This window comes from Pongo pygmaeus, chromosome 18 (genome assembly GCF_028885625.2).
Source record: "Pongo pygmaeus isolate AG05252 chromosome 18, NHGRI_mPonPyg2-v2.0_pri, whole genome shotgun sequence".
Lineage (NCBI taxonomy): Eukaryota > Metazoa > Chordata > Mammalia > Primates > Hominidae > Pongo > Pongo pygmaeus.
This window is the reverse complement of record NC_072391.2, coordinates 73,541,718-73,569,397: the sequence shown is the minus strand read 5'-3', so window position 1 is coordinate 73,569,397 and position 27,680 is coordinate 73,541,718. Positions and strand designations below refer to the sequence as shown.

Genomic DNA, 27,680 nt, shown 5'->3' with positions numbered 1-27,680 from the left:
ACAAAAAATATGTGAGGTGATGGATATGTTTGATCAATCCACAATGTATATAAGTATCAAAACATCACATTGCACCCCAGTATTGGCTCTTGCAAAGGTCACATCTAAAGGCAAATTCTTAAACACATAGCCTTGATTGGTTCCTTCATCTGTAACATAACAGTAATACCCAGATGGTCCAGATCACATGGCTGCTTGAAAGTGTTTACTTTCTATGGGGCTGTACAAATATAAGGTATTATTAAGCACATTGGTATACACTAAGATATGTTAACCAGTCTAAACCCATTTGATTAAAATAATTTGTATTAATAATCAATCTTTTACATTTCTATAGATACTGAATTACTTTCTAGTCCAGAGCACTAAAATATAATTACCCTAGCAACATGTACTTGATGGAATATTATTAAGCAATTAAAATGACTTATGCAGAGACTACTGAAAAATTAGCATGCTCTCTTCATTAGTTAAGTGTGATACATGACTAATGTGATCAGCATACTTATAAATTATTCAAAGTTAAGCATAACAAAAGATGCATCAAAGTTTTAATACAGCAGTGCTTTTAAGTGATAAGATTATAGATTTCTTTTTAACTTCTATTACCAGTTTTTAATGATATAATACATATACACAAAATACTGTAAACGAAAAAGGAAATGCAAAAGATACTCTTTTTTAATCTACTATTAGTCTCTTTCCTTTACCAAAATTCCCTTAACCTGGACATCATCAACTGTGTAGGTATTCTTGATCTCTCCCTGTGGGTTCCAAAAATCTCATAAGAATATCCCCAAACTGAATTCTGATAATTGACAATTTTCTTATAATTCAGTTCCCTAAGTACTTTAGAAAAATTTGCCTTTTGAGAAATAATATTTTTAATCAAATCCCAGAATAAAAACAAATAAGTAACTATTTTGGTAGCTTATTGCTTTGCAGAGCTCATGTGAATTACTTTTCACACATCATCTCATTGCATGGCTTTTCTATCAGAGGTATTTAATTTGTCCTCATTTTACTGATGAGAGAACTGAAACTCAGAAAGGAGAAGTGAATTATCCAAGGCTACACACTTAGCAAAATGTATTAGTCTATTTTCATGCTGCTAATAGAGCCATACTAGAGAATGGGTAATTTATAAAGGAAAGCAGTTTAAAGGACTCACAGTTCCACATGGCTGGGGAGGCCTCACAATCATGGCAGCAGGCAAAGGAGAAGCAAAGGCATATCTTACATGGTGGCAGGCAAGAGAGCTTGTGCAGGGGAATTCCAATTTATAAAACTATCAGATCTGGTGAGACTTATTCACTACCACAAGAACAGTATGGGGGAAACTGCCCCATGATTCAATTATCTCCACCTGGCCCTGCCCTTGACACAGGGGGATTATTACAATTCAAGGTGAGATTTGGGTGAGGACACAGCCAAACCATATCACAAGGTGAGATAAATACATAAGTATATATATGTACAAATATATGTGTGTATGTATATATACAAGTATATACGCACCCAATATTATTTAAAAAGATAAAAAATATGACTTTGTGCTTAAAAAGCTAGCAAAATCAGAAACTTGGATAGTGTCATGTGTTGGCACGGATGTGGGGATATAGGAACTCATGTATCGCTGGTGGGAGTGTACACTGTTATAACTCTTTGACAGCACCCCTTGTGTAATGTAGTAAAATTTTTAGTATTTGTATACCCTACTACCTAGTGAACGTGTCTCCAGTTACCTATCTCAAAGTAGTTCTGACACAGGTGTATAAGGGATGTGCATGTAACTGCTCTTTGCAGTGCAGTGGCTGAGAATTGAAAGCAACCTGAGTGTCTATGGCTGGAAAAGTGGGTAGGGAAGACAAGGTAGGTGCACAGAATGCAGTATCATGCAACACTTAACAAGCCTTTGGATGATTCTGATGTATTGTGATGGTTAATATCGAGTGTCAACTTGATTGATTGAAGGATGCAAAGTATTGCCTCTGGGTGTGTCTGAGAGGGTGTTGCCAAAGGAGATTAACATTTGAGTCAGTGGACTGGGAAAGACAGAACCATCCTCAACCAGGGTGGGCACCATCTAATCAGCTGCCAGCATGGCCAGAATAAAAGCAGGCAGAAGAACATGGAAAGACTAGACTGGTTTAGTCTCTGGCCTATCTCTTTCTCCCACACTGGATGCTTCCTACGCTCAAACATTGGACTCCAGATTCTTCAGCTTTGGGACTCGGGCTGGCTTCCTTGCTCCTCAGCTTGCAGACCTCACCTTGTGATTGTGTGAGTCAATACTCCTTAATAAACTCCATATATATATATATATATATATATATATATATATATATATCTTCTATTAGTTCTGTCCCTCTAGAGAACCCTAATATATGTATGCTAAACAAAGTTAGAGAACCTAGGCAGTCCATGAATTCTAAGGTTTCCTTTAGCATGAAATCTCTTTCCTTTGCTCTGCACACACACACACACACACACACACACACACACATAAAGCTTATAATGCTGCAATTACAACCATGAAATTTTATTCATGAAATGACAGATTTATGAATTGACTGTAACACTAGTACTTTATGGCCCAGGCCTTATTATTTCTAGCATACAGAGGTTCTCTAACTTTGTTTAGTATGCATCAGAATCATCCAGAGGCTTGTTAAATGTTAATTGTTAAATATTTACTGCTACCATTAGGTATGTAACAGTTGCTATATATTCTGTTCCTAGAAATGCATAATAAAGAAAACAAACCCACCCACTCCATATCTGATGTGTGCTGTATCCACACTCCAAAGCTTCTTTCCCCTCTGTTGCATGCCTTCAGCCCTCTAACTCCTTGAAAAGGGGAAAATGGTTACTGTTTCTTCTTGTCCCATTCTCATTGAAATTTAACCCTTTATGATTTAATCCCTTTCCTCATAATTCTCCTGACACTGGTAGCTCAGGGATCACTAGCATTCTTCTGACTGTCATACCCAACAACTTTTCTCAGTTCTCATTGTTCATTTTTTATCTTCTACCAGCTAACCCCCACCCCAACATAATCCATGGATTCTTTGCTTGGAAACTGTTCTCTGCTCTTTGGACTCTTGGCTCAGCTATCATCTATGACATAAAGCCTTCCCTTATGTCTGTGAAAGGTTTGTTGTTCTTTCTCTTGTAGGCCCCTGGATCTTTGTTCACGTTTACCCAAATAGAAGCTGGAATGCTTCCCTGATGCCACCCACCCATGAGACCTCTTTATGAATTCCTCTCCATTGCTTAAGGCCCAAGTGATCGAGTTCCGTAAGTCTCTCTGGTTCCCCTCAACCATTTATGTCTCTGCTTCCTTTAAAGCTTCTTGTTGTTTCTTGTGTATTTACTTATTTACCTAATTATTCATGTGATAAGTAGCTTTAGTTCTTTTCTGTGTGGCCATAGGCAAGCTACCAGACTTCTGAGAGATGTGGATGTTTTATGTGCACATTGGGAAGAAGGATGCCTCCTATCTTTGCAGGGAAGTGTTGAACAGTCAGCGATGTGTGTGCAGGCCTGGTAGCACACGTCTGAGTGAAGATCAAAACTAAAGTAACGTCTAAACCAGCAAAGTGACTGGATATCCACCTCTTTGATTAGCATGAGTAACAGCTCTCTCTTCACCAGTTACAGCTTTAGTTTTGCCCCATTCTTCCTACCTCCTTGATAAAAATTAGGATACTCACATAGGGTGCATCCTGTCCCTTGCACCGGGTAGTATGGCCAACTTAGTGTGCCTATAGGTGTGTTTCTGGTGGTGTCTGGCTTGTGAGCAGCAGCAGTAACTGTTATTGCAATCAATACCTTTGCTGTTCTTTATTGAATTGAATGGCAAATGAATATGCATAATTCAAGTGAAGTCATCCCCTTGACTTTTTTAGCTATATAAATGCCTAAGGTTTAACAAAGCAAAATTTGGAAATGAATGCCACATCCCAAAGTCATTTATAAATATCTGTGTTTTAGTTAATGTTGAGATCTTTCCTTATTTATGGTCAAGATTATTTTATTTTTCACCATTGTTCAGGTTAATAAAAACCATACAGGCTAGACACAGTGGCTCATGCCTGTAATCCTCGCATTTTGGGAGGCTGAGGCCAGCAGATCACCTGAGGTCAGGAGTTTGAGACCAGCCTGCCAAACATGGTGAAACCCCATCTCTACTAAAAATACAAAAATTAGCCGGCATGGTGGGACACACCTGTAGTCCTAGCTACTAGGGAGGCGGAGGCAAGAGGATCACTTGAACTCGGGAAGTGGAGGTTACAGTGAGCTGAGATCATGCCACCGCACTCCAGCCTGAGCGACAGAGCAAGACCTTGTCAGAAAAAAAAAAACAAAAAATCATCCAGAGATCTTTTCAGGGGACACAGTGATGCTGGTGACCGTTACCGATTTGTGTGACCAAAATAGAACTGCCTAATGATGTTTATATACATTGGTTTTTACTGAAGATACTTATAAAATATTATTTTTTCCAATAAAATAATTTATTACACCTTATGATAAGAATCTCTGGCCGGGCGTGGTGGCTCACGCCTGTAATACCAGCACTTTGGGAGGCTGAGGCAGGTGGATCACAAGGTCAGGAGTTCAAGACCAGCCTGCCAACATGGTGAAACCCCATCTCTACTAGAATTACAAAAATTAGCCCAGTGTGGTGGCACGTGCCTGTAATCCCAGCTACTCAGGAGGCTGAGGCAGGAGAATTGCTTGAACCCTGGAGGCAGAGGTTGCAGTGAGCCGAGATTGCACCATTGCATTCCAGCCTGGGCAGCAGACAGAGACTGCATCTCAAAAAAAAAAAAAAAAAAAAAAAAAAAAAGAATCTTTGGCCTGATAAGTAGTAAAGTTAAAAAAAATTAATAATATCAAATCCGCTGATGCCCTCTAAGCAGCTTCAAGTCTGATTTAAGCAGCTTCAAAAGGTCATGATCTCTCTGAAGCCTGGCTGCAGTGCCTCCCAATTGGCTTCCATTGATTGTCATGATGGTCATTCATTGGGAGAGTCACGTTTTGCCATCAGAAGTAAACCATTTCAAACATACAACTTTCTTTGAAAAAGAGGAATGTTTAAGGGCTCTGGTCCCACTGAATTGCCTAGTTGTTCTATTAATTCTCCATCAGGAGAAAGGTATTCATCCTGGTATCACGTTGGTAAAAGAGGAGTCACATAGCCCTAAGTAAACAGGACCTATGACCTGTTAGTTTAGACTGGGGGAGAAGACATAAAAGGATGATTTCAACTTGAGCACTTTTCAAGAAAGGAAGTTGGGAATGATGTATCACTCGTCACAGAAATCAGAGTCCTTCTAAGTTCTACACGTTCATCTATTGACATTGCCTAGGGCTTCTTTGGTAATGATTAACATTTTAATTGAATTAAATAAACATTTAAGTAGGTATCAAAATATTTAAGTTGAATTTCAATAAAACTATTTTCTTTCAAATTGTAATTTATGTTTAAATAAGTGAAAACTTTCATCATAAACCTCACTTAAATACGTTATAGAATTTTGGGGGAAAGAAGAAGGGGGAAAAAGCCTACTCATAATCCCGTCCCTCTAGGAATTAGTGAAAATTAGGAAATTATTTTCTTTGTCACGTATTTAAAGTTATATTCCCATCTATTAAATCATTTTGTAATTATAATTCAATACCAGTAAATGCAAGATTTTCCATTTTTATCACAGTTAATTAGCATTTAGAGGACATATTTGCTTTTTTTAGACTTTTCACACTATGAAGTGTGTATGTGTGAGTGTACTTCCAAATCCAACATTTCCAATATCAATCAAAGTAAAGGACAGAGCATCTGTGATTTACAGAATCAACCCCATTTAAACACACTATTTAAGTAACTTGCTCAAGGTCAACTTGCAAAATAAATAAACATTCCTGACCAACTCTATACTACCACCCAGATTAGAGTCTCTCATGATGAATGTCAAATGATAAGTTGAATTTTTAAAGATACACATTTCCTCATGAATTTTCAGATGTTGTAGAAGCCAGAGCTTGCCATAAGTAGGCATAACTTTTCTCCCTGTTCTATTTGATTTTCTTTGGCATGCTTGTTCATCCCCATGAAGACACATATCCAAAGGAAAAACCAGCAGGGAAAATATTAGACACACAAAAGTGTTCACAGTCTAATAGCGTTTGTTTCTGTTGGCGAAAATGAAATACAGCGATTGTGTTGACTACATTTTTCTCTGAATTCATTGAAGCCCCTAATGTTTAAGCTATTTTATAGCTACTTGGTAGATCCAACAGTTCTCTGAAGAGGCATCGAGGACCTCTAGATTTTAGTGCATGTTCTCATAGCACTGCAGGCTGAAGTCTCTTCCTAGGAAAGTGGGGAACACAGTCCAGGATGCCCTCTGCCCCACAACGGGAGTCTTTCAACTTTTTTTTTTTCTGCCAGGAATGTCTTCATCCTCCTCCTCTCACCCACCCCCCATGAAGTCCTTACTGAAGCCTGCTTCATCCCAGAGGCAGTTAGGGCACTCTCTGTGCTGGGTCACAAGGATCTCCATTCATTTGCAGGCCTCTAAGCCCCAAGAGGCTGTGAGCACTTTGGGGCCCAGGACTGTGTCTCATTCATCTCTGTACACTCAGCAACACATCATAAATGCCCAGTGTTCAGTACAGACCGACCGAATTAATATATAAATTCCAAAATGATAGTCTTAAGCAATGTGGGTTGCTATCATTGTCACTGGGGTAAATACAAGTGTAAAGTAAATGACAGCATATAAAGTAGGGAGGATTTGTTGACCCCCACCATTCCCATTTTGGTTTATGATTAATGCCACATCTGAATTTCATTAATCAACTCATCACATTTCCTATAAAGGACATAGGCTGGAGGTTTTCAGTGGATATTAAAATCATCATCAATGGCTGAGAATAACCATACCAACCATAAGGTAAGGCTGAATAGGGGTTTTGTTGGTTTCCTAATGGAAAAAGTTGTAATGTAGTTGGTGAATTTGGTGGAGAATCTATGAGAGTCATGTTCAGAAAAATAGAGGAAAGAATATCTCGATGTCAGAATACAATTTAGACAATTGTGCTTGTTGAAGTCATTAAAATACTTATGATAAAAATGATAAGCCCATTATGCTAAGAAACTACCTCTCAGGTGAGGCAAGATGCAAAGGCTTCAAGCATGGCAAGATATAAAGCAGGGACTTTGGTGTAAGCAATTTGACTTCCCTCCTGTCAGACCTGCACCTGCAGCAACCTTTCCTTCTTTGACAGACATCTTCAAGCTGTGAGACTAGGGACTTCTTTGCACAATAAATGAATCTGTGCCCAGGTAATGAGGACATGTGCAAGCTTTAAAAATCCAAATTCCATGTCCCTTTGTTATTTCAAAGAAGAGCTCCTCCCTAAAGACTCAACACTCCAAGAAAAAATTATGTTTTCTTTGTGTTTGACTGAGGCACATTTCCCGAATGACAATATGTACTTGAGCAGACCTGCTAGTGTTCACTAGAAAATAAATCTCTGCACTACTTGTGGTGAGGGGACATATTTCCCCCCATTTCCTCAAGGACGTGTTTCAATCATTCGGAGTAGTCTTACGTAGTCTTCTTGAAAAAAATATGTATAATGAAGTAAGAATTAGATTTGCAGAAAGTAGATTTCTGTATCCTTATTTCTCTAGTAGCTATTTTTCTTTCTTAGGACTCATGCTAGATACTTAATATCCAGGTTTGTGGCTTTCCAGTGATTTGGGAGTTCATGTTGGTTTTTCTTTTGGGTGAGTTATGTTTAGGAATATTTTCCTAACATAACTCTCCATTTAAAACACATTAGGAAGACCCAGGCACAGTGGCTCACACCTGTAATCCCAGCATTTTGGGAGGCCAAGGCAGGCAGATCACTTGAGGTCAGGAGTTCAAGACAAGCCTGGCCAACAAGGTGAAACCACATCTTTACTAAAAATACAAAAATTAGCTGGGTGTGGTGGCACGAGCCTGTAATCCCAGCTACTTGGGAGGCTGAGGCAGGAGAATCCCTTGAACCCGGGAGGCAGAACTCGTTGCAGTGAACCGAGATTGTGCCAATTCACTCCAGCCTGGGCAACAGAGGGAGACTCTGTCTCAAAAACAAACGAACGAGCAAACACATTAGGATACTTGTCTAATGCTAATTATATTGAATAATTTGATACATCTTATTATTTAATGACACTGAAAATACAAGCTAAGTCCTGTGGAACAGAGCAATTCAAACTTGGGTGTGCACATGAATTACCCAGGGATCTTGTTAAAATGCAGATTCTGACTCAAGACGTCTGAAGCAGTGACTGAGATCCTGTATTTCTAACAAGTTTTGTCTCTCTGATGATGCTGATGCTAGAACCACACATTGAGTAGCAAAGCTACAGAATTGTGTTACTCAAGCTTCATGTGAACATCAAACATCACATGGAGGGCTCCTTACAACGCTGTTCCTGGACCCCATACCCAGAGGTTCTGATTGGGTAGATCCGAGGTGGGATCTTAGAGTCTGCACTTCAAACAAGCCTTAAGTGAGTCTGATACAGCATGTGAGTAGATTAGATGTTGAACAGCATACAAGACAACCTGACTGAGCATAAAATGCCAGCCAGATCTTTATTTACTAGGCCAAGCACACAGTTTTGCATAACAGGACATTTTAGATAAATAAATGTTAGCATGCTTTGGAACATTCGAAAAAAAGAAACGTTAGCAATTTCTACAAGTGAGTTACAAATTGGAAAGACTGTGGCTGGTGGGAAAGAACATTGGAGGTGGGTTGACTTTTCCAGCAGAAAATAATGAGATGTGAAATGTCAAATGTGAACATTTGAGTTCATATGGAGGAAGTGTTTACCACATTGGCTCCTCATCATATGCAAAGGAGAGGGAGAAATCTTTACACTTTGGCCAACAGTCAGTGTGATTTGCTGTCGACATCAATAGATAAAAGATTGGGAAGGGTAGTGGGGGGGCTAGGTAGGAATAGTTAACGGGTACAAAACCATAATTAGAAAGAATAAGACCTACTATTTGATAGCACAATAGGGTGACTATAGTCAATAATAACTGTATATATTAAAGTAACTTAAAGATTGTAATTGGTTGGTTTGTCACTCAAAGGATAAGTGCTTGAGCGAATGGATACCCCATTCTCTATGATGTGCTTATTTCCCATTGCATGCCTATATCAAAACATCTCATGTACCCCATAAATATATACACCAATTATGTACCCACAAAAAATTTTTAAAAAAGAAAAAAACAACAGTTAATGAGAATTAAAAGAAATTCAAGACTTGAGGAGGGTAAAGTCCTATAGTGCAAACCCAGAAGTGCTTGAAAGATTCAAGTTAGCTAAGAAAGCCAAAGAGGACTAAGGATGAAATAAAAATCCTAGAATTGTTTCATAATAATAAGGGCAGGGACAACCTTGGTGAATAAGCTACCTGTGAAGCCACATTCCAGGCTTTCGATTTGAATCAGTAATGCAATGATGAGAAGGAATAATGCCTGCTTAAAACAAGAAGGGCTTTTTTTTTTTTTTTTTTTTACCTGTTATTTATGGGGCCAGAAGAGAAAGCATTAAGTTACAGTTCATGAACAGATTCCTTGGCTGTGAACGCCTGATGAGACAAGAAACACCAGCTTTTCTCAGAGGAAACAATTACATGTGGGGTTTTTAGGAGGAGACAAGTGTCCTGGCAAAAGGATATAGTCCAGACCCCAATCTTCAATGTATAGCCCGGCTCACACAGGCCTCTAAGGCAAGGATAAAGAAAAGAACTGAAGACTTCACCAGATTAGCTACAATAGATAAGTTACAATTAGTTACAATAGATAAGTTACTGTAGTAAGAGATGCCCACTCTTCACCATATACCTGAAGGTTTTGCCATTTTCAGAAACATCTTGCTAAAGTCCAGCATCCAGTAGTGCACAAGTTTACCTGAGGGCTTTGTCCATCTCCCAGGGAGGAAGGCTAAGTCCTCATCCAATGACTGCCTGGAGATGGTGGATAAATACCCCAGCTCCCTTGCTCTTCTGATGGATAAATTGAGACATGGTGAAGTACACTGGCTCCTAGAATTCCCCAGTGGGGCTAAGCTCTAATTCCTCAAATTGCAAACCTTATTAGCTACTTTCCCTTCTCTGTCTCACTTCCCTCCTCTCCTACTGTTATTTCTTGAAATTGCCTTCCAAATAAATAATTTGCACTCAAATTTTTGTCTCAGGTTCTGCTTCTAGAGGAACCCAAACTAAAACATGTGGGTTTTGGTAGTATATTAGAAAGAAGAATTAGAATATCTGAGGACAGAATAGGCCACTATTCTGAGATCATTGGGTTCCCATAAACAGCACTGTTGGCTGGATGTGGTGGCTCCCACCTGTAATCCCAGCACTTTGGGAGGCTGAGTCAGGCAGATGAGGAATTCAGGACTGGGAGTTCAAGACCAGCCTGGACAACATGGAGAAACCCTGTTCCTACTAAAAAGAAAAAAGAAAAAAAATAGTTGGGCTTGGTGACACATTCCTGTAATCCCGGCTACTCCAGAGGCCGAGGCATGAGAATTGCTTGAGCTCGGGATGAGGATGTTGCAGTGAGCTGAGATCACATCACTGCACTCCAGCCTAGGCAAAAGAGGGAGACCCTGTCTCAAACAAAAACAAAACAAAAAACGCAAAAACAAAAAAAGCTAAACAGCACTGTCAAAGCGCTGAGTGGAAGAGCCACAAGCAACGCTGCCAGAAATGCTGCCAAAAAGAATTCCATGATATTGATTTGACATTAGTTTCAGAGGCAGATACAAACACAAAACAGACTAAGATGCCTTAGTTGATACGTGTATACATGCATGTGTATGAGTCAGGACACGTACTTAACATCTATATGAGACAAATGGAACCATTTGCATTGCCTGAGCACACATACAGAAAGCTTGTTCTGCTCATCATGCTGGGGACTAATTTCCTAACATTTGAGTTTCTCTAACATACAGCAATATCCATTTTCCTTATTTCCTACAGTGACAATATATTTACACATACTTATACTCTATTATACACTAGACAGTGTTCTTTATATTATAATGACGTAATGTTTTGGTTTATATAGTCATATATAACGTTAATTATAAATGTACACGTAAGTTTTTCTCCTTTTTTAAAGAATTACTTTCCTTTTCTCTAGAATTATTATAAGGACATAGAACTCCTTGTTAAATATTATAATTTGAAGCACACAATGAACAATTCTACAATGGAAGCAGAGCATGTTGGGACAGACTTGTACTTTGGAGTCAGGTACTGCCTTAATTATATGACCTAGAAAAGTCTCTGATTTCCATTTCCTTGTATGTAAAATATCAATAAATAACATTTCCATCATTTAGATTTACGTAAGAAATATCTAGATGCATCCAAAATGTCTAGAACATTTCCTAGCATAGACAGGCAATAAATCAATAGATGTATATGTGTTTATAACAGGAAGTACTATTATATATGAGACATTATGCATAAAATATTATTACAAATCACAGTATTACACGAGATGACTTTTAGATAGCTTAAGTTTTGTTTATTTTGTGTTCATTTTACCTTGTGTGAATTGACTGATACATTAATGAAAACACTAGAAATCCATATCAATGTTTCCTTCATTTGTTTCAAATCCATTTACTCAATATTCTACACAATGCTCATTTTCAAAGGTTTCAAAACCACTTCATTACTGCCTCAAGTAAGAAAGAATGGTATTTTGCTGTGTGGAGAAAAGTTGTTTTTTATTTGTTTGTTTTTCATTTTGATTATGGTACCAATATTTGAAAAACATTGACTTCCTCTGAGAGTGAATTCCTGGCACTCCGCGATGCTGCTGCCTTTCTGAGGATGGATGAAATGAACAGCAGTGCTGTAATGAACTCTTTGGGTAAATGTCCCAGTAATGTCTCTGACACAACAAGATGCTGATCTGGCTAAATCCACAAAGTAGGAACTTGTAAAGTAATCTCAACCCACCCACACTTAAGGGTGATTTTCATGTATTCTCTCAAGTCAGTGACTGATGGTAAAATACAAAACCCTTGAGTATGGGGCAAAATAGACTGGCAAGCACCTGTTAATGACAAATATTTACATAGTATTGGGTTTCAGCAGACATTAATACTTTTTAAAAAATAAAATATTTTCACCAGTCTAGAAAACAAAAGAGGGGAATAGATCCCTTCTGTGTTTGCATTATAATAACAATGGCATCCTCAAAAATAACAGCAATCATCACTTTACATTTATTGAGCACAGCCTATATACTAGGAAGTAAAATAAGTATTCTATATCATCTTATTTCTTATGACAACATAACCACCCTTATCTAAACCACTATTAAATCATGTTGACTGACAACATGCAATTAATATTTTGTCCATGTTCAATGATTTTTAAAACAACATTAATTTTCATTTCTTCTTTGCTGATTATTTCATGAGCATTAATTCTGAAGTTTCAGAGGGCAATTGCTTTTTTGGAGTACTGTAATATTGATCTTACCATATTTTATCACAAAGCTGATTATAAACATTTTATAAATACCAAGCTATTACTTAGTATGATTTAAAATATATAAAGCACTAATTTATCTTGCACTCAAAAATGACAAAATAGTGAGAGAAAATCAATTATTTTAGCCCTAAAGCAAGAGAGACTATTGGTTGCAAAGGATTTACAAAGTCAATCAATCAATTTTATGAATAGCTGCCAAATTATATAATGAGATTTGAGAACTGAGAATGAGCTTCTCTCAAAATATCAGTTCCAGTCCTCACCATAATATTTGACATTAACATATAAATATTCATTGCTGTGTGTCCTAATGGATTTTCAAATTTGTGATATCACTTATCGGACTATAAATGTCATGTGGTAGGTGTATCAATTTTCTCAGGCATGGAAGTGTACCAAATTGACAAAAATTTGTGGGTAAAAACAACACAAACGTATTATCTTACAGTTCTGTGGTCCAAAAATCTGACACAGGTCTCACTGGGCTGAAATCTAGATGTCAGCAGGATGCATGCTTTTTTGGAGGCTTTATGAGACAATTCATTTCCTTGTCCTTTCCAGCTTGCAGAGGCTGCACAAATTCCTTGGCTTATGGCTCCCTTCCTCTATCTTCAAAGCCAACAAAAGCAGGTTGAGTCATTCACAGATTGCATAACTCTATTCTCCTTCCACAGCCTCCTCTCCCTCTGAATCTCCTTTTAGGTCTCCTTTGACTTTTAAGGTCCTTGGTGATTACACTGGGCCCACCTGTATCATCCAGGGTACTCTTACTATGATCATCTGATTAACAACCTAAAATCCATCTACAATCCCAATTCGCCTTTATTATAGAGATACCACACCTATAGGTCCCAAGGTTAAGGTTGTGAACATCTTTGGAAGGCCATTCTATTCACCACAGTGGGATATATATTACTGATGACATGAATTCACTTATTGTGCCTAAATATCTCCTGAGCACCTACTACGTTTCTAGCACCAGGTTAGGCTCTGGAAAATTAATGTAAATAAGACAGTAATCAGCTGTACTTATCACGTAGCTCTCACTGCTCTAAATAAATCTGGGAAAGTCTGGAGTAAGCATCAAGGCAAATCAACAAAATGCATGATTCTTATCTTTGGAAGCTTGCATTTTAAATTTTGGTCTTATTAACCCCAAACTGAGAGCAAGCAAATCAAATTTTTAAAAAAAATGTGTACCACTGAGAAGGCAAAGGGCAGTTTCCAATTTTAAAAAATTGCTTATTTTACTATTTTGCCTGAGGCTAGTTTTTATAAACAGATTATAAAAGTCGTGGCAAGAATATAATAGAGCTATACTATACCCATATGGTATTTTTTAGGAAAATAGTAAATTACAGTTCATTCTCATTATTCATAGATACTGTATTGTGAATTTGCCTACTAGCTAAGATTTATTTTTAACCCGAAATCAAAGCTTTTTGTGCTTTGGTGGTCATTTGTGAATGTGCCCACAGCAGTGAAGACTCTGGGCTGCCCAAGGTACCTGCTTCCAACTGAGTTCAAACAAGGTGGCACTCTGCCTTCCTGTTTCAGCTACAATACTGTAAACAAGTGTTTTTTTCATTATCTATTCATTTTTCACATTTTTGTGCATTTTTTGGTGATTTCCCTGTTTAAACTGGGCCGCAAATGTAGAGCTGAAATACTGCCTCATGTTCCTAAGTACAAGAAAGCTGCCATGCACCTTACGGAGAAAATATGTGTTAGGGAAGCTTCATTCAGTCATGAGTTATAGTGCTGTTGGCCATGAGCTCAATATTAATAAATCAGCACTACAGACTATATAAGGTGTCTTTAAACAGAAACATACGTAAAACAAGGTTACGTATTGATTGGTGGACAAAAATATTGTAGTCAGAGGCTCACGGGACTCCAATTGTATATTTACCCGTTACTCTCTAATTCAGTGTTCACAGGAACTTTATAGAACATAATTTCCATGCATAATGAGAATCAACTCACTCTCTCTACACACACACACACACACACACACACACACTTCTAATTAAAGTCTTAATTTTTGTATAAATATGAGAAAAGACTGAAACATTCCTATATATAAATAATTTTTGCATCAAGAAAAATTACAGTTGTTTCTATTTTTATATTTTCTCTGTATTTTTCAAGTTTGAATTTATAATCAAAATTGCTAAAATAAAAAAACAAGGTATTTTAATCTATCTTAAAAATAATCTCCAGTCCCTCCTAAGGCAGTCCCTGTGAGATGACATAGCATAGCAATGGTTCAGTATTTGACAATTCATTGTTCACGGAAACTGTATAAAACATAACTATCAGGGAAAGTGAAAATCAGCTGTACTTATCACATAGCTCTTGCTGCTCTAAATGAATCTGGAAAAATCTGGAGTAAGCATCAAGGCAAATCAACAAAATGCGTTATATTGTTAAAAAAAGGATCTTTAAATATTTATAATTATGCTCCTGTCATGTAAACTGTTTCATACTTTATAAGTTGCACCTGTCAGGTGTCAGAATAATTCATATGTATATCTTCACTATATTTATACCTTAGGCTATTTTCCTTCAAAAAGTACTGTAACTGGTTGAATGCTGACTGTAAATTAACTCATTGATTTTTTTTTTTTTTTTCTTTTATTATTATTATTATTATACTTTAGGTTTTATGGTACATGTGCGCAATGTGCAGGTAAGTTACATATGTATACATGTGCCATGCTGGTGCGCTGCACCCACCAACTTGTCATCTAGCATTAGGTATATCTCCCAATGCTATCCCTCCCCCCTCCCCCCACCCCACAACAGTCCCCAAAGTGTGATGTTCCCCTTCCTGTGTCCATGTGTTCTCATTGTTCAATTCCCACCTATGAGTGAGAATATGCGGTGTTTGGTTTTTTGTTCTTGCGATAGTTTACTGAGAATGATGATTTCCAGTTTCATCCATGTCCCTACAAAGGACGTGAACTCATCATTTTTTATGGCTGCATAGTATTCCATGGTGTATATGTGCCACATTTTCTTAATCCAGTCTATCATTGCTGGACATTTGGGTTGGTTCCAAGTCTTTGCTATTGTGAATAATGCAGCAATAAACATACGTGTGCATGTGTCTTTATAGCAGCATGATTTATAGTCCTTTGGGTATATACCCAGTAATGGGATGGCTGGGTCGAATGGAATTTCTAGTTCTAGATCCCTGAGGAATCGCCACACTGACTTCCACAAGGGTTGAACTAGTTTACACGCCCACCAACAGTGTAAAAGTGTTCCTATTTCTCCACATCCTCTCCAGCACCTGTTGTTTCCTGACTTTTTAATGATTGCCATTCTAACTGGTGTGAGATGGTATCTCATTGTGGTTTTGATTTGCATTTCTCTGATGGATCCCTTCCTTACACCTTATACAAAAATCAATTCAAGATGGATTAAAGACTTAAATGTTAGACCTAAAACCATAAAAACCCTAGAAGAAAACCTAGGCATTACCATTCAGGACATAGGCATGGGCAAGGACTTCATGTCTAAAACACCAAAAGCAATGGCAACAAAAGCCAAAATTGACAAATGGGATCTAATTAAACTAAAGAGCTTCTGCACAGCAAAGGAAACTACCATCAGAGTGAACAGGCAACCTACAAAATGGGAGAAAATTTTCGCAACCTACTCATCTGACAAAGGGCTAATATCCAGAATCTACAATGAACTCCAACAAATTTACAAGAAAAAAACAAACAACCCCATCAAAAAGTGGGCGAAGGACGTGAACAGACACTTCTCAAAAGAAGACATTTATGCAGCCAAAAAACACATGAAAAAATGCTTAACTCATTGATTTTTAAAAATTTTTAAATACTTCACATTTGCCTCATGTATTGAAAAATATGATTTCCCTGTTGTTCTTACTTTCTAATTTTACCTTATGTTAGGTATTTTGGGGGAATAAAACAACAGAGCTATAAATATAGATAATTAACTGTAGTAAAATAAAAGCTTATTTGAAAATGTGTTATGTATGCTTGTAAAATTAATTCTTAAAGTCTGGCTATATGACAACTGGTGATTTCAAGGTCATGATGAAGCACGACTAACAACGAGGCCACTTCCAGCTGCCTGCCATGACTGTTCCTGTGACAGGAGTGCGGAATCTCCTAAGTTAGGTACCAAGGAGATTAATCAACTCATCAGTGCCTCCCCATGCCACACTCTCCAAGTGCGGGAGAATGAAAAGCAAGTCAGTCACAACCAAAGCTACATGGCACTTTATCAGAGCTGGCTGAATCCTCACTTGGGTGTGGGTGGCTTCCTTTCATCCCTTACTGAGGCAACCAACTTCGCATTCTTCTTGATCCTTTATTCAGCTTGGTCCTCATGGTGCTCATTACTGCCAGCCTTAACTTATTGCAAGTAAAGTTGTATTGTATAAGACTGGGAACTTGGCTGGGTGCGGTGGCTCATGCCTGCAATCCCAGCACTTTGGGAGGCTGAGGTGGGTGGATCACAAGGTCAGGAGTTCAAGACCAACCTAACCCACATGGTGAAACCTCATCTCCACCAAAAATACAAAAATTAGCCAGGCGTGGTGGCGCATGCCTGTAATCCCAGCTACTCAGGAGGCTGAGGCAGGAGAATCTCTTGAACCTGGGAGGCGGAGGTTGCAGCGAGCCAAAATAGCGCCACTGCACTCCAGCCTGGGCAACAGGGCGAGACTCTGTCTCAAAATAAATAAATAAATAAATAACAAAAAACAAAACAAACAAAAACAAAACAAAAAAAAAACTGGGAACTTTACTAAAATTTTAAAGAGGAGAAAACATGTATCTGCCATTAACATTTTTATTATGGACATTTTCAAACATAGACCCAAGTAGAGAGAACAGAATTTAAAACTCACACACATCCACCTTCAGAGACGAACTCAGGACCAATTTTATTTCACCTACACCCAGGTCCCCTCCAAGTTTATCACCTTTACAACTCAATTATTTTAAATTCAGTCCCAGACATCATATTATTTCATGCATAAATATCTCAAAATGTATCTTTAAAGAATGAGAATTCCTTATAAAACAAAAACACAATTATCACATCTAAAATTTCACAATAGTTCTGTAATATCAGCATCCTGTGTGGACTGCTTATCTCTTAAAAGTATATGTGCATATGTGCATACAAGTGTATGCAATATTGTTTAAATCAGGATATCAAAATTTTACATGTGTTGCATTCGATTGTTGTTTCTCTTAAATCTCTCTTTATTTATGGATCACTCTTCCTTTTTCTTTCAATTATCTATTGAAAAAAAAATGGCCATTTGTTCTATAATGTTTCCCAGCTTGCTCAATGTTCCCCTCTGTTATTACATGATATGTTTTTTTTTTCTGTTCCTATATTTATTATAAACTGGTAGTTAGAACTTTGGCTTGACTCTTTGGCAAGAATCCTTCGAAGCACACATTGTGTACTTCCAGGTACCTCCTACCTGGTTGTCTCTGTTTCAATGTGAGCCATCACTGATGTTCTCTAGGTATATTATTTCATTAGAGTTTACAAAATGGAGTTATTCTAACATTCTTAAATTGTGTGTGCTGACCTGGAGTGCTTCCAAAATGGGAAAGTTTCTTTCATTAAATATTTGGTTATCCTGAGATGCAGTTTAGTAATTAAAAAAAAAAAGTAGGATAAATGCTGATTTGTCCTTTTACAAACGAATGTTCAGACTAATGAGTTGATTCTCTGGCATCTTCCCATAAAGATGGATAAGAAATGTTTTGTTCTATAATGCATTCATTAGTGTTTAACTTGATGTTTCAGTCCATTTCTGGTATTATTGATGTTTCAATTACTTCATGTGGCCAGTGAAATTCTTTTCAAGTTAACCACTGAATCCTTTTGACATCACTCCAGTAGTCTTTGACAGCATACTTGTTTTCTAGTATAAAGTAATCCCAATTTATTTGTATATTTGATGCCTCAGTTTGGATCCAGTCTTTTACTGCAAGGAATTCTAGATCCTTTTAGAGGAAAGTGGTATTTGGTGCCCTCAGTCTAGGTGCTAGGAGATATCATTTTTCCTTGATAATTTCTTGATAAACATAGTCACGGTTTTTTGATAAACCAAACTAGGAAATAGTTCTATTTTTCTTAAGAGAAAATATATTCAGAGTTCATACTGTTGTATCTAATTCAAACACAGGGTTATATGATATCTACTTAATCTTTCTGATTTTAGATTTGCTTTTTTCTCTTAAATTGAAAATTATTATTTCCAATAATATCAATATAATCACATAACTGCTTTATCAGGATAAGTTTCAGAGTCACAACACAATATTTTAAGTAAAAAATGGCTGTCATTAGCAAAATGTGATCATTGAAAGGAGCTTAAGATTTTTTGGCAATGGGATCTAAAACAGTAAAATACACAGATTACTGTTTTAAAGTCACTTTAAATAATTCCTTTCTATGTATTTATGCCTTCAACTTAATAGTTGAAATAAACAACAAATAGTTTATTTGTTCCATTTTACTTTTGCTTTTTAGAAATGGCTTTATTATATTTAATTTTGTATACAATTATTAAATTGTGTATATTACTCTATAGTAAAATCTGAAAAACAACGTATGTTCAAAAAAGTCTAGCTTCTCTGTTCTATCCCTCCCCTATAGTTTATCATAAAGGTAACTTTCTTTTTTTTTTTTTTTTGAGACGGAGTCTCGCTCTGTCCCCCAGGCTAGAGTGCAGTGGCGCGATCTCGGCTCACAGCAAGCTCTGCCTCCTGGGTTCACACGCCATTCTCCTGCCTCAGCCTCCCGAGTAGCTGGGACTACAGGCACCCGCCACCACGCCCGGATAATTTTTGTATTTTTAGTAGAGACAGGGTTTCACCGTGTTAGCCAGGATGGTCTCGATCTCCTGATCTCGTGATCCACCCACCTTGGCCTCCCAAAGTGCTGGGATTACAGGCGTGAGCCACCGCGCCCGGCAGGTAACTTTCTTTTAAAAAATTATTATCCTCCCATTTATTTAAAAAGTATAAGAAAATATGTAAATATATGTGCATATCTCCATTCCCTTTATTTAAATAAATAACATATCCTACCCAGTTTCTTCACTTTGTCTTTGTGAAGGTGATTAAACAAATGTGAGGGGTAGAGGTAAACCACATGTTAATTCTCTTAAATAGATTTTACCCTTGAAGGGTTATCTAGATGAAATTGACGATCACCTGAAGGAAGTAGAAGCTCAGTCCTACACATCCTACAGTAAATTTCAGAGGCCTTTCCAACTTAATTCCTCAAGAATTCATGGTCATCTGCATTCTCCTTTCACTAGCACAGTATCAGAATGATCATTGTGACTTCTCCTAGATAGAGCCATGCATCTCTCAGAGTCTCTTCTGGGAAAACACTTGGGTGGGATGGGGCACTGGGAGGCTACTGTGTGACGGTTCAATGTCAGGTTTGGGGACTCACTCCAAAGACATGTCAATAACCTCTGTGTTAATGTCTCCAAGGGTTGCAAGAGCTCTTGAAGTTTGGAGAATGGCAACTCACACACACACACACAGAAAGATTCTCATCTTTAAAGTTACTAGATTCTAAAATTCAGTCCATCTGATTCAATCTATCTAGAGGAAGATAGTGTGAAAGTATTAATAACTTCCTAAGAAAGTTTTATGCAAAAGTAATTGTGTGTAAATGGTAATGGGAAATAGAGGAAAGAGTTTCAAAGGTATGGAGAAAAAACTTGGGAAAGTTGCAGAGCCTGGCGACAAAGGAGAATACTGAAGACTAAGATCCAGGGAAGTTCAATAATCCTAAGATGATAGATAACTAATTTAAAAGAAAGTAAATGAGTTCACGATAGGTCATAATTTTTTCTTGGCATTCTAAGGTACACATATTGATGCTTGTGGTGTGGAAGAGGCATCCTATATATATGACTTCCTGAGCACACAGTGGTGCCACCCTCGGTAACTGCTGACCTAATCACAACCTTTAAATATTTATGGATGGTTCAAGTACGTGGCGTTCTGTTCCAAGCACTGTCTAATGGTAAGAACACAGCCCTTCAGCTATATAAAGGTAGTATCGCTACTTACAAATAAAAAAATTGGTGAATGTTTTCAAGAAAAAGAAAACCACTCCCCTGATCACATTTAGTTTCAAACCATGTCTTAGTCATCTTATTGTTACACTTTACTTGAATCTATTCAAGTAATCATAAGCATTTTTAAAATGCGGAAAAATACAGAAAAAAATACAGAATACAAAAATGCTCTAATAATTTCCCTTTAAAGTATAGCAATATTGATTTCAAAGTAATCTTGGAATCTGAAGGAAAGCATTGGGAACTTAATCCCCAATTTATTTTTATCAATGAGACTGAGAGACTGATTATATGATACGGAGAGACCTGGAGTTTACAAGCACATACAAATCCTGGTCCTATATGCCTATGCCAGAAACAGTATACTTCCCTTGACAATCACAGATGTCTGTCACCTTCTTCAACTCCACCTGATTTCCATATTAGCTACTACAAAGCCTCTAGTTATTATATCTTATTCAAAATGAAATAACTTTCGTGTATACCACTAATTCTAAATGCATAGGGCCTTTATGAACACATTTTCCAGCATAATATAATTGAACTCTAATATCTTGAAATACTGCAATAGACTTGCATTTTATCTGAAAAAATTAATTTCTCAAAAAATGTTCCGAACATTCACCACATAATTCTGACATCTTATATCAAGATTTGTGCAAATGTCATTAAAGTAGATAGACAAAAATACTCATAGTCAAGGACTTCACACCCTGAGGTCATGAAGATCCACACTATTATCTAGAAGTTAAGCATCTTTTAAAATCTGAACTTAAGAGTAGAGAAATCCTTCACATATCATTAACCCAAGAACAGAACAGGAAGCAAGAATATTACGGATACATGAATCAATTTAAAGAAAAGATAAGGACCATTGTCCTGGTCAGAACCAGCTAAGATCAGTCAGTAGTGATTGAAACTGATGCATACACCTAACTACTAAATCAGAAGCAGAATATAGAAAGTCACTCAAAAGATAGTGTCACAGCTTGGTTAATCACCAGTTTCAATGGGAGGAAAAACTTGATTAATTGGTGCTTCTCAGATTAATGATAAAATGGCATTTGATTAATTAGGATGTGACCTCCAGCTGCAATGTACAAAGTAGAATGATAATATTAAGACAAAATCAGTTAGAGAAAGAGTAGCATATTTTGGAATTGACTCAGTTAAAGGAGGAAAAAGAACATAAAACTAACATCAACTCTAAACCCCAAAGTTTAAACGAGAAAATATATTTTACAAATTACAATTGTAATGAAATGAAAAATTATAAATAGAATGAGAATTAGTAGAGGAAATCTACCCAACCTCTAGATTGTAGGGAGGTGGGGTAAGATTTATAAGAGTTCCTGTGAATCTCATTCTCTTTCAGGATGAACTTCCCTGACATGCTTCTATAGCCATAGCCAACAACCATGATTCTCTCGCATTCTTTCCTCCCATTTCCCATGTAGCGCTGTGAATTGGAGTCATTTTTAAGTACCAGAAAGTAGGACTCGGATTCAATTAGACCCTATGACACCCAAGGAATGGTGCGGAACAAAAGGCATCCCATGAGCATGGATCTTTGAGTCCAGGGTAACCCTAAAGGTCACATAAACTCAGAGGCCCTAAGTTTACAGCTGAGGAAACTGAGGCTCAATCACATTTAGAGTTTGAAGTCACAAACTTTGGGTCAAAGTCACAAATCAAGTGAGTTGTAGAACTGGGCATAGAACTGAAGCCCTCTCTCTGATACATAAAGCTTCTTCATCACACAAAGATGGCTCAGGTTCCTCCCATTCCGCAAACCTGAACTTGATACACAGGCCTCCTCTTGGCCAACCCTAGGTGAGAACAGCTGGGCCTGGTTGTCTCCCTCACTCTGACATGGAGGACAGACTTTGCAGGAGCACAACATCCCTCAAAAGCTGTGTTCTATTTGGAATCTTAAGGAAAGTATGTGAGATGTACCTAGAAAGCTGGAGCGTGGTCAGGGCTGAGACTGCAAGAACACACTGGACACAGACCATTCACAACAGTGAGGCCAGGGATACCCCAAGCCTTACACCAAGGTCTACTCAGAAAGGTCCCCTCGTCTGTCCTTTTCTAAACCCAGAACTTCCATGTCATGACCTGTGATACGGAGAGACCTGGAGTTTACTGGCACATACAAATCCTGGTCCTATATGCCTATGCCAGAAACAGTATACTTCCCTTGACAACCACAGATGTCTGTCACCTTCTTCAACTCCACCTGACTTCCATATTAGCTACTACAAGGGCTGCTACAAAGAACATGCAGAGGCCTGGTTTTCCACTGCTGTCTTCTCTTTCTGCCAATGATCTTTTTTGTGCCATCCAGGGTCCTCATTATATTTTTTATTTTTTAATTTGATAGATTTAGGGAGTATAATTAAAATTTGTTACATGGATATATTGTGTAATAGTGAGTTCTGGGCTTTTAGTGTACCCGTCACCTGAGTAGTGTACATGGTATCCCATAGGTAATTTTTCATCCCTCACCCTCTCCCACCCTCCCTCTTTTTGGAATCTCCAACAAACAAAAGAAACTCTCTTAATATTGTTATAAAATGAGAATTGAGAGTGATCTCTGGATTCGAGCAGCCTGGGTTTCTAATCCAGACTCCAGCAGGTACTGGCTGGTAGTTGTGAGAGGTGTGTAACTCCTGAAAACTTTAATTTCTTCTTCTAGAAAAATGAAATGTGGGACAATGCACAGACAAAGCTTTGCATAATGCCACTAGCATGGTGAATTCATCCCACCTGAAATCCAAATGAACATTCTGGGACCTCAGGTGCAGTGTGTTAACTTTTCCCACATGCTATATTTCCATGGAGTCAGTAAGCATTTTTATATAAAGTTCTCCTGTCAATTACAGATAATCTTTATTTCTTCCTTGTAAAAATGAGGTGCCAAAAGAAAAAAATGAGGGAGAGAAAACACATTTATTCTCCCTTTTTATGAGTGTCAGCTGGTGATAGCAAACTTTGTCCCTCCAGGCTAGGGTCCTCTCCCAAACCACAGGTCATTTCTTCACACCCCTTGCAACTCTCTGCTTCAAAAGCCTTGTGGTTGACCCATAAAACACCCTAAATGACTTTCACAGACTCCTCTTCAACACTTCCCTGCCCACACCTTCATTCTTAATCATTTCCTAGCATTGCACCATCTTTGAAATTATAAACATGTATATTCTACTCTTTCGTCATAGACCACTGAATCTTTCCAACTCTCTTCCATCATTCCATTTTTATTTGCTTTTCAGCCTCAGTAACTCCATGCTTCCTTTAACACTTTCCATCTTTGTGATGGTTAATGTTATGTGTCACCTTGACTAGGCTACCATACCCACATATTTGGCCAAACATTATTCTAGATGTTTCTGTAAAGGTATTTTTAAATGAGATTAATATTTAAATCCATAGACACTGAATAAAGCAAATTATCTTCACAGTGTGGACAGGCCTCATCTAATCAGTTGAAGGTCTCAATATATGAAAAAAAAGACTGACTTCCCTGGAATAAGAGGGAATTCTGCCAGCACACTGCCTTTGGATTTAAACTGCAACTCTGCCCTGAGTCCTAATCCTGCCAGCCTACCCTGCAGATTTTGGACTTGCCAAGCCTGTCAATTGCATGAGCCAATTCCTTAAAATAAATCTCCCATCTCCCATAACCTCCATATGTATATGTATATGTGTACACACACACACACACACACACACACACACACACACCTTGTTAGTTTTGTTTCTCTGGAGAATCCTAACTAATACAATCTCCTATCAGCCTCACCCTCCCTGACTTCACTTCCTTTTCTACACGGTTCTGACTCCATGGTACTTCCCTTCCTCCATGCTCTTTCCAGCCCCTACGTGTCCTTGTCCTAGTGTCCTACCATCACAGTATCCCTGTGGATTCCAACCCTGGGTCCTAAATGTCTATGCCCTCAGCTCCTGTGTGTGCAGTTGCACACAGCTGCAGAAGGCCATATCACAATCTGCACAGGTGACCTCTTCATGCCCTTTGGCCAACGCTGGGCTCTCTGCACTGTGTGGGGATTCTTTTCCAAGGAGGTACCATTCTCACTTTTCTCCCTCTTTGCTCTCAGTAATATGATCTCTTTGCACATGAAAGGTCCTTTCTATACCCTGAAGTCTAAACCTGTCTTTACTTTTTTTCTTCTTCTATAATAAGAAGACATGTCTCTTCCAAGCCAACTGTGATTTGGATCCTCTCACTCCATCACGTACACTGTTGAATGACCTTTATGTTAGGCAGTCCTTTCCCTTTCTCTTGGGGTAGTATTTGCTGTTTTCTCTTTTCCACTGCACATCAAATTTCCTTTCCGAAAACCACTGCACTCAGTGAGACATCTACTCTCACCTTTTAGCTGAATTGCTGATAACCTCAGATCTATTGTTAATTTTGCATGAGTTGTATTTTTTTTTGCATTTAATTGTGTAAAGGTTTTCTTCCTTGCCTGCTTTTCTTTCTCTATTTCCCTCTTTTTTTCCCTTCCCCCCTTATCCCTCCCTCACCCTTCACTCTTTCTCTCCCTCCCCCTCTCTCCTCCTCCAACTCCTCCTCTTTCTCCTGCTCCTTCTTGTCTCCTTTTGTATTTAACTTTCACACAAACTCTTTCATGTGTATAGTATTGCTATGCTTATTTTACAGAGGAGGTAAAAGCAACTTGCCTGAGATCACACAGCTTGTATGAGATGGAGCCTGCATCTGAATGCATGCAATCTGAGAACAGAGATGACATCCTTAACTGCTATTCGTCGCCTTCCATCTCATCTTTCTTTTTGGTGCTGTGGCTCCAGCAGTGACCTTGAACTGACAATCCGACTATTCAAGTCACTCTTGGCTCACACAACAGAAGGAGGCTCACTATTTCCCTATAGCCAATGTAAACTTCCCTACAGAAAATGAGACAATGTGCTGATGGTGTTTGCTACCCTTGCCCCAGATTATTAGATCTACTCACATTTACTACACTTCTGATGCAGAAGCCTGGGAGTGGGGAGTTCAACAGAGGAGAGAAGAGAACGATCCACAAGGACTTTTCCTGGAGCAAAGGCAAGAGCTAACCTTTACCTGGAGCAAAGGTAGAACGTGAAAAGTTGCACAGCTTTCCTACATGACAAAAGACCCCAGTGCAAAGCCCTATGCAATGTTCAAAGTAGGATGAGATAGAATAAATATATTTCATAAATTTATGCCTTTCTCTTTTTTGAAACAGTCTTGCTCTGTCACCTAGGCTGGAGTGCAGTGGTGTGATCTCGGCTCACTGCAACCTCCCCCTCCCAAGTTCAAGTGATTCTCTTGCCTCAGCCTCCCCGGTAACTGGGACTACAGGCACATGCCACCACGCGTGGCTGATTTTTGTAATTTTCGTGGAGACGGGGTTTCACCATGTTGGCCAGGCTGGTCTCGAACTTCTGATGTCAAGTGATCCACCCACCTCAACCTCCAAAGGTGCTGGGATTACAGGCATGAGCCACTGTGCCTAGTAAATACATGCCTTTAAATCACACAAATAGTAGTTTCTTCTTGGTGAAAATTTCTCTTAAAAAAGTTGTGCTGGCAGGGCGTGATGGCTGACGCCTGTAATCCCCGCATTTTGAGAGGCCAAGACGGGCAGATCACCTGAGGTCAGGAGTTCGATACCAGCCTGGCCAAGATGGTGATACCCCATCTCTACTAAAAAAGACAAAAATTAGCCAGGCATGGTGGCAGGCACCTTAATCCCAGCTACTTGAGAGGCAAAGGCAGGAGAATCATTTGAACCCGGGAGGCGGAGGTTGCCGTGAGCCGAGATCGAGCCATTGCACTCAAGCCTGGGGGACAAGAGCGAGACTTCTCTCAAAATAATAATAAGAATAATAAGAATAATAATAATAAATAATAATAATAATAATAATAATTGTGTCATAGTCAAGTATATACTTTATTCAACCTAGATGGATTAAATGTTCAAAGACTAAAAATTTTGAAAAATGCAAACTAAGAATGTGAGAGTAATGTACATGGAAAGTCAATGTTTGTGTGTACATAAATACAAAGAATCTGATTTTATGAGAACAAGAAGGCTGGACAGACCAATTTATTTCCAGTCTAGATAAATTTCATTATTTACCTATCATTGTACACATAAAGAGTTTTAAGGTGAGCACAGTTCCCTGTGAGTTTAATTAATTCATGTATTTATTCTGATTTAAGGATCAGAAATCTATTTTCAAAGTGATATATTAATTTTTTTACATTTTATTATTTCAGGGTAGAGTACCAAGATGGAATTAGTACCATAATCGCTTTGTAGCTCTTGGGATAATTTTCTGCAACTTTCCACAAACTCGCTAAAATAAATAGAAGATTTTTTCTCTGAAACTGATATTCTCTAGCCCGCCCCAAATTCATAATGACTCTGAACATAATGTAATAAAGCGATTGCCCCCTGAGGATGTCTTTTCACTGCTCCAGCAATTTTTCTCTCCTCTCTCACTTATTGAAAAAGAATCCTATTATTAGGTACTTAAAATGCTCATGGCTTCAAAAGGGAGACAACATTTCAGTATGAGAAATTAACATGAAGAAACACAAAATGAAAGATCGGTATTCAAAGCCAATTACAAATTTTATTTGTTAGACACAATTCAAATGATTCATTTTGGACTGTATCTCTTATCTCTCTGATTCATAGACACAATTTTATAGGCTATGTCTTAGTATTTTGGCTTCCTGTTTCCTTTTCTTTTTTTTTTTTTTTTTTTTTTTTTGAGATGGAGTTTCACTCTTGTTACCCAGGCTCGAGTGCAATGGCGTGATCTTGGCTCATTGCAACCTCCACCTCCCGAGTTCAAGTGACTCTCCCACCTCAGCCTCCGAAGTAGCTGGGATTACAGGAGCCCGCCACCATGCCTGGCTAATTTTTGTATTTTTAGTAGAGATAG

At 38.1% G+C, this 27,680-nt stretch overlaps 1 protein-coding gene across 3 annotated transcripts in view; it reads right to left on the bottom strand.

Moving 5' to 3' along the window:
- Positions 1-27,680, bottom strand: part of CNTNAP4 (contactin associated protein family member 4) — a 292,651-nt gene that overhangs the window by 165,884 nt on the left and 99,087 nt on the right. The window lies entirely within an intron of this gene.